This window comes from Amia ocellicauda, chromosome 7 (genome assembly GCF_036373705.1).
Source record: "Amia ocellicauda isolate fAmiCal2 chromosome 7, fAmiCal2.hap1, whole genome shotgun sequence".
In the NCBI taxonomy this organism is placed as follows: Eukaryota; Metazoa; Chordata; class Actinopteri; order Amiiformes; family Amiidae; genus Amia; species Amia ocellicauda.
In genome coordinates this window covers 20,329,116-20,336,913 of record NC_089856.1, presented here as the reverse complement: position 1 = coordinate 20,336,913, position 7,798 = coordinate 20,329,116, and positions in this window count along the sequence as shown.

The following is a 7,798-nucleotide window of genomic DNA, read 5'->3' as shown; positions in this document are numbered from 1 at the left end:
TTTTGTTGTGGGGGCTATCGCTTTTTGGTAATATTTAGAATCAATTGAATTAAAACATTATTAGTGAAAAATAGTACAAGGAAAAAAAATAAAAATCTTCACTCATTCGTGTGCCCCTATGGATGGACGTGGCTAGAACACAAAGAGAAGTGTAAATCTCTTTTTGTTTTAAATATGTTGAAGCATGAACATGAACATGTGATTACCAGAAACAGAATAGTAAAGTAAAGTAAAGTAAAACCCGTTTGGTACCTGATATCTTTGTAAAGTGAATGATATTGTTCACTTAGACTGAAAAAGAAGAGAAACCATATTATCCACCAGATGTTACCAGTGGTGTTAAGAAAGCACCATCGGCGTCGTTAGACCCCCCCCTCATACCGGAGAAATAACCCCATGTTATAGATCTATGTAGGATGTAAACGAAATAGATTAAAAGTATCTACTTATTCAGATATTTCTTCTGTTTGCAGTAGTAAAAGCAATTGCCATATCCATTGTTTTTTTCTTTTTGTTTTTCTTTTGAGCATGTACACTACCGGTCAAAAGTTTTAGAACAGCCGCAAAAAACAGGTTTGCGATGCAAAAAATAACTTGTTGAAAAGGATGGCATTAACTCCACACACTGAACTATTTCATGGGAAAGCTCCAGTCCAGCGAAAAACACAGAAATTCCAATGCACAGTCAACAATGGGAAGTGTGGGGCTGTCTCTGTTTTTATATATGGCTGTATGTGTGCTGCACCAGCACACATTTGACTGAATGGCAATACATACATACATACATACATACATACATACATAGGAAACATAGTTAGTAGCATGCAGCATGTCCGTGGACATTTGGACAGTAATTCTGCACTGTACAGGGTGTACTGGCTAAAAATCTAAATTTAATACATTTCACATTCCTAGAGTTTTAAAGCTGATTCTGTTTCTCTGTTAATCTTTGGACCTGGTTAAAGCTGAAACAGCCTCCCTCAAACAGTATATATTCTTTCTCTCTTTTCAAATATAGATATCTTATCTCTAAGGCTCTGTATTCTGTTGTTTCACTACATCTTGTTGTTTAACAAAACTTGCTGAGTTGGCATCCTTGACCAAGAGGTTATTCATTCATAAAGTCTATGTAGTAAGTAATTTAAATGTCTCTTGTTAATTAGTTACAATTTGCTTAGTAAGCTTGTTTGCACCTATCAAGAAGGAAATAACCATCTTCTCTGCCTTGAACACAACCCATAAAATACCAAATGTAACTTAGAGTTGTTGAGACTGTCTGAGGAAACTTCTCAGGTCAGGCTCCCCTGCAGCTGCCGGAATAAAGAATTAACCTTCTACTACACACCGAGTCTCTTGCTATTTTCTGAAACTATTCACTGGCCTCACACATACAACAATTCGCCCCCCCCTCATACGTTCTCTACTCCAGTGGTGGTGTACTTTTTTTTGTTTTCCTTTAAAAAAAAAAATTATATATATATATATATATATATATATATATATATATATATATATATATATATATATATATATATACACACACCGATCAGCCATAACATTATGACCACTGACAGGTGAAGTGAATAACACTGATAATCTCATTATCATGGCACCTGTCAGTGGGTGGGATATATTAGGCAGCAAGTGAACATTTTGTCCTCAAAGTTGATGTGTTAGAAGCAGGAAAAATGGGCAAGCGTAAGGATCTGAGCAACTTTGACAAGGGCCAAATTGTGATGGCTAGATGACTGATTCAGAGCATCTCCAAAACTGCAGCTCTTGTGGGGTGTTCCCGGTCTGCAGTGGTCAGTACCTATCAAAAGTGGTCCAAGGAAGGAAAAGCAGTGAAATGGCGACAGGGTCATGGGCGGCCAAGGCTCATTGATGCACGTGGGGAGCGAAGGCTGGCCCGTGTGGTCCGATCCAACAGACGAGCTACTGTAGTTCAAATTGCTGAAAAGGTTAATGCTGGTTCTGATAGAAAGGTGTCAGAACACACAGTGCATCGCAGTTTGTTGCATTGTTTTTTTTTTTGCCACAGACCAGTCAGGGTGCCCATGCTGACCCCTGTCCACTGCCGAAAGCACCTACAATGGGCACGTGAGCATCAGAACTGGACCACGAAGCAATGGAAGAAGGTTGCCTGGTCTGATGAATCACAAGTTCAAGGTGTTGACTCGGCCTCCAAATTCCCCAGATCTCAATCCAATCGAGCATCTGTGGGGTGTGCTGGACAAACAAGTCCGATCCATGGATGCCCCACCTCGCAACTTACAGGACTTAAAGGATCTGCTGCTAACGTCTTGGTGCCAGATACCACAGCACACCTTCAGAGGTCTAGTGGAGTCAATGCCTCGACGGTTCAGGGCTGTTTTGGCGGCAAAAGCGAGACCTACACAATGTTAGGCAGGTGGTCATAATGTTATGGCTGATCGGTGTATATGTGTACAGTGGCTCTCAAAAGTATTCAACCACCTTGGACCTTTCCACATTTCATTGTGTTACAACATGAAATCAAAATGGATTTAATCAGGAGTTGTTGCCACTGATCAACACAGAACATTCCCATATTGTCAAAGTGAAAAATATAATATGCAAATTGTTCTAAATTAATTACAAATACAAAACTAAAAATAATTGAATGCATAAGTAATCATCCCCTTCAGTCAATATTTGGTAGAGGCACCTTTGGCAGCAATTACAGCCATGAGTCTATGTGGATAAGTCTCTACCAGCTTTGCACATCTGGACACAGCCATTTTTGCCAATTTTTCTTTGCAAAATTGCTCAAGCTCCATCAAGTTGGATGGGGACCTTTGGTGAACAACAATTTTCAACTCTTCCCACATATTTTCAATTGGATTGAAGTCACTCCAGGACATTGACCTTTTTGTTTTTAACCAAGGTGCATTTGTGGCTTTGGCTGGATGTTTGGGGTCATTGTCCTGCTAGAAGATAAATCTTCACGGAAGTCCCAGGTCTCTTGCAGACTTCAGCAGGTTTTATTCCAGGATTACTCTGAACTTTGCTGCATTAATTTTGCTCTCTATCTTTACAAGGTTTCCAGGCCCTGATGCAGAGAAGCATCCCCATAGCATGATGCTGCCACCACCATGTTTCATAGCAGGGATGGTGTTCTCTGGATGATGTGCGGTGTTAGGCTTGCACAAAACATAGCGCTTAGTATTGAGGCCAAAAAGCTCTATTTTGGTCTCATCAGACCATACAATCTTCCACAACTTGGTCTCAGAGTCTCCAACATGCCTTCTGGCAAACTCTAGCCAAGATTTGATGTGAGTTTTTTTCAACAATGGTTTTCGTTTTGCCACTCTCCCAAGTCCACTTTTGTGATGCAGTTAAGTTAGATAGATGGGACAGAGGAACAAGACAAGGTTCAATGCAGAAGTCTGTGTGGCCAAATTTCTCCCAGGAGATCGTGTCTTTGGTCTGGAATGTGAACATAAGAGGGAAGCACAAGCTTGCAGACAGATGGGAGCATGCTGTGCATGTTGTCATGGAAAGGATATCTGATGGTCTAATTGTGGCCATTCTTTTCTGGGGGAGCAGGCTGTGGCTGCCATATGCAATTACTCCTTCCCTCCCTGTATCTGTGAAAGGACACCACCCAGCCCATCCATACTAGCATCAGTATATACACAGAAAGGCTGCGTAAAGTCTGTGTATGCAAGGATTGGGGCACTCACCACATTTGTCTTCAGACTGTCAAAGGCCATCTGACAATGTGGGGTCCATAATATTGGGGCGCACTTCTTTGATGGTGCCATCCCTACCAACAACCCATGAAGGGGAGCAGCTATTTTAGATAAGGGGGGATGAGCCGGCAATAATAAATAAATAATAAATAAACCCCAGAAACAATAGAACCTGTTACACCATGGAGGACCTGTTGAACCTGTTGCACCCCTCCATGGCCATGATCTTATTGGGGTTGGGTGCCACTCCCGCCTTGCATATCCCTATGACTCATATTCCCGCAGTGTCTGGAACACCTGCTCTGCAAATGCATATCAAAGTTAGCAGAGTAGACAATAATGTCATCTAGATATATCAAAAGGGAACAATTTACCTGATCCCCCAGGCACCATTGCATCAGGCGCTGGATAGTGACGCATCTTTTTCGACAGTACAATATTAGTCCTTTTATCCCTGCTAGATAGCACTTCAGAGTTTTATTATGCTTCTTGCGTTCTTGATTGTTTTCCTAATTGCTCCCTTTCCTGTAGCCCTTGATTGTGACCCTACATCTTGACAGCACTTAGCTTTCACCGTCCAGGATGTAGGACCTCACTTACTGTACTTGTGTAAATTGTAAATTGGAATTTGTAAAATGTATTTTGAATTGCTATGTTTTAGTTAAATTGAATTTGTAATGATTGATGCCTTGTACTTAACTGTATTTTTGCACTTTGTTTTGCACTAATGTTGTAAGTTGGCCTGGATAAGGGCGTCTGCCAAGAAATAATAATAATAATAATAATAATAATAATAATAATAATAATAATAATAATAGTGGTAGGGGCATTGCATAACCCAAATGGCATCCTCGCAAACTTTTGGAGTGGCAAACGCCATCTTCTCCTTATCGTGAGGATCCACAGCCACCTGCCAATAGCCACTCGCTAGATCAAGGGTAAAGGGGTCCATGACAATTCGTCCCTGTCAATTCGTCCCACGGCAATTCATCGCCCCGGTGATAATTAGTCCCACTGATAATTGGTCCCCGCGATAATTGGTCCCCGAGATAATTCGCCCCTATAACAGTTCATCCCCAAGGCAATTCGTCCCCAACATACGTTCTCCACATGAGCATTTGTAACCATGAGTGCATTCACTTATTGTAGAGCCATAGAACATACACACATTACATTTATATATATATATATATATATATATATATATATATATATATACATTCACCTAAAGGATTATTAGGAACACCATACTAATACTGTGTTTGACCCCCTTTCGCCTTCAGAACTGCCTTAATTCTACGTGGCATTGATTCAACAAGGTGCTGAAAGCATTCTTTAGAAATGTTGGCCCATATTGATAGGATAGCATCTTGCAGTTGATGGAGATTTGTGGGATGCACATCCAGGGCACGAAGCTCCCGTTCCACCACATCCCAAAGATGCTCTATTGGGTTGAGATCTGGTGACTGTGGGGGCCAGTTTAGTACAGTGAACTCATTGTCATGTTCAAGAAACCAATTTGAAATGATTCGACCTTTGTGACATGGTGCATTATCCTGCTGGAAGTAGCCATCAGAGGATGGGTACATGGTGGTCATAAAGGGATGGACATGGTCAGAAACAATGCTCAGGTGGCATTTATTTCCCTCATTAACATGCAAATCAATTTATAACTTTTTTGAAATGCGTTTTTCTGGATTTTTTTGTTGTTATTCTGTCTCTCACTGTTAAAATACACCTACCATTAAAATTATAGACTGATCATTTATTTGTCAGTGGGCAAACGTACAAAATCAGCAGGGGATCAAATACTTTTTTCCCTCACTGTATATATATATATACACACACACAATTTATTTGATACTAACACCAATAGCTCAATCATAAATAACCAATCTGGAGAGTTGGCTGAAGTAGTATAATACTTGTTTCACAACAAAGCTACTATGTTTGGTGCTGTGACAGTTAAAGGAGTGTGCTATAAGCTACACATTTGAGTTCGAATCCCAGTGAGGGACTGTTATTTCTTATGTCAGGTTTTCAGGTATTGTCTTTTTTTTAAATATATAATTATATATGAACCCTAAATGTTTAAATGTATTTCACTCACATATTAAATGTTACGGAAGCGTATTGCTGCCACATGAAAAAAAAAATCGTTTACCACAGAAAACATATATATATATATATTCGTATTGTGTGGGTGTGTTGTTGCCAGCTTTTATTTTTTTCAGGTTGCCAGGGGAAAAAATGGTTCAAGAACATTGATAGTTCTCATGGGTAACCTCGCGATAGGACAGAAGTGGATAGAAAGGATAGAAACGTAATAAACTTACTATGATATTAATTGTGAGACATTGTAACACGACTCCTTCAGGATCCAGTGTGTGAAGAAGGCGTCTGGTGTCTTGAGTTTCCACAAAGCCCTGTTGAATGCCTTTAAGGTGCATCATTTTATACCCATGTAGCTTCCCGTGTTTACCTATTTCTGCCATCACAAACAATGGTACTTCAAGTAAAGCGGACATGGTTTCTATTAAAACCCTTCTGAAAGTTCTCATACTGAGCACAGTTCCGTTTACGTGACTCAAACATTGTAATATATCTTTATGCTGAAGACCAAGGTAAAAGTAAAAGTGGACAATTTCTAAAACACTTGCAATTCCTGTTTAGCTAAAGAAACGGGGATCATATGATATATGAGCACGTTACAAATGACTTAAAATTGATGTTGTGAAACCAGGTTTTTAGGTGTAGTGGGCTTAACACTCTACTGTGCTGGCAGGGCTGCGGCTCCTGTGGTGCTCAGTTCGAGTTCCGTCTGCAATTGTTATTAGCACTTTGTTTGGTACATGTTTCTAATTAGTATATTTCGTGGCATTATTTGAGTTTTGTTTCATGACAACACAACACAAAAAATATATCAAGCTTTCAACTAAAGAGACGCATTTTGACAACGATTCGCAGGAGACAAACAGTTTCAGTTCCATCCAGTTCCGTCGTATCACGAGGTTACGTAAACGTTTCTTTTTTTTTTTTTCGTGTGGCAGGAATACGCTTCCGTAACATTTAATATGTGAGTGAAATACATTTAAACATTTAGGTTTCATATTTAATTATATATATATAGAAAAATACTAGCTGAAAACCTGACAGTTCCTCACAGGTATTCGAACCTGGAACGTTTATCCGATCGCCGCACGGGAGGATTGTTTCGCTAAACATCCCTAAACACTTTCCCATTCATTTTCTATGGTAGTGCTAAACCACTACGGATATACTACTTCGTGTTGCCGCTACGTCTTTTGGCGCTGTTGCTCAGTTTCTGCCTGCATTTACTGTGTATGTTTAGACAACACGAAAAACAGCTTTTTAATTATGGAGTGAATTCACTGTCAAAATTAGCGAGCACAGAAATACAACTTGTTAAAAACTACACGGTTTTTATTTTACGCTTACAATTCAATTATGCGCTCGTTCAATATGGTTTACATATTTGCAGTTTCGTTTACACATTTGCAGTTCTGTCTGCGCTCGTTCAATCTCGTTTTCACATTTGCAGTTCTCGCTGCGCGGTCACGCTTCTCTCTACACGCTCGCAGTTCTTTTTGACAGTGTTTTCACACCAACTCAAAAACTTAGGTGAATATCACTTAGAAAACGCTCAACGTGGCTTACTGTACTAGAACATAACCGGTTACATCCCATCTATAAATGACAAGACTGACATTTTCCAAACTGTTACACAAAAGATTGGATGTTTAAAATGACATTAAAAGAATAACTGTCTTGTCTTTTCTAAGCCCTATTGTATTGTAGCCAAGCTGCATTGTGCTTAATGTGGTTTACTGTACTTAAAACGTAACCATTGATATCCAAATTTAATAAATGACAAGACTGACGTGACGTTGATATTGACTGTGTTAAGTTAAACGCCTCTTCATTTGTAAAGGCCTAGTAGGTGCGGGTCTTGTCGTTAGTAAAGCTAGGATCTAAGTGCTTTACTTAAGTACAGTAGCCACATATAAGCTTTCAATATGAAGCACAATTCACACTTGGCTACAGCAAGGCTTAACGAGATACTT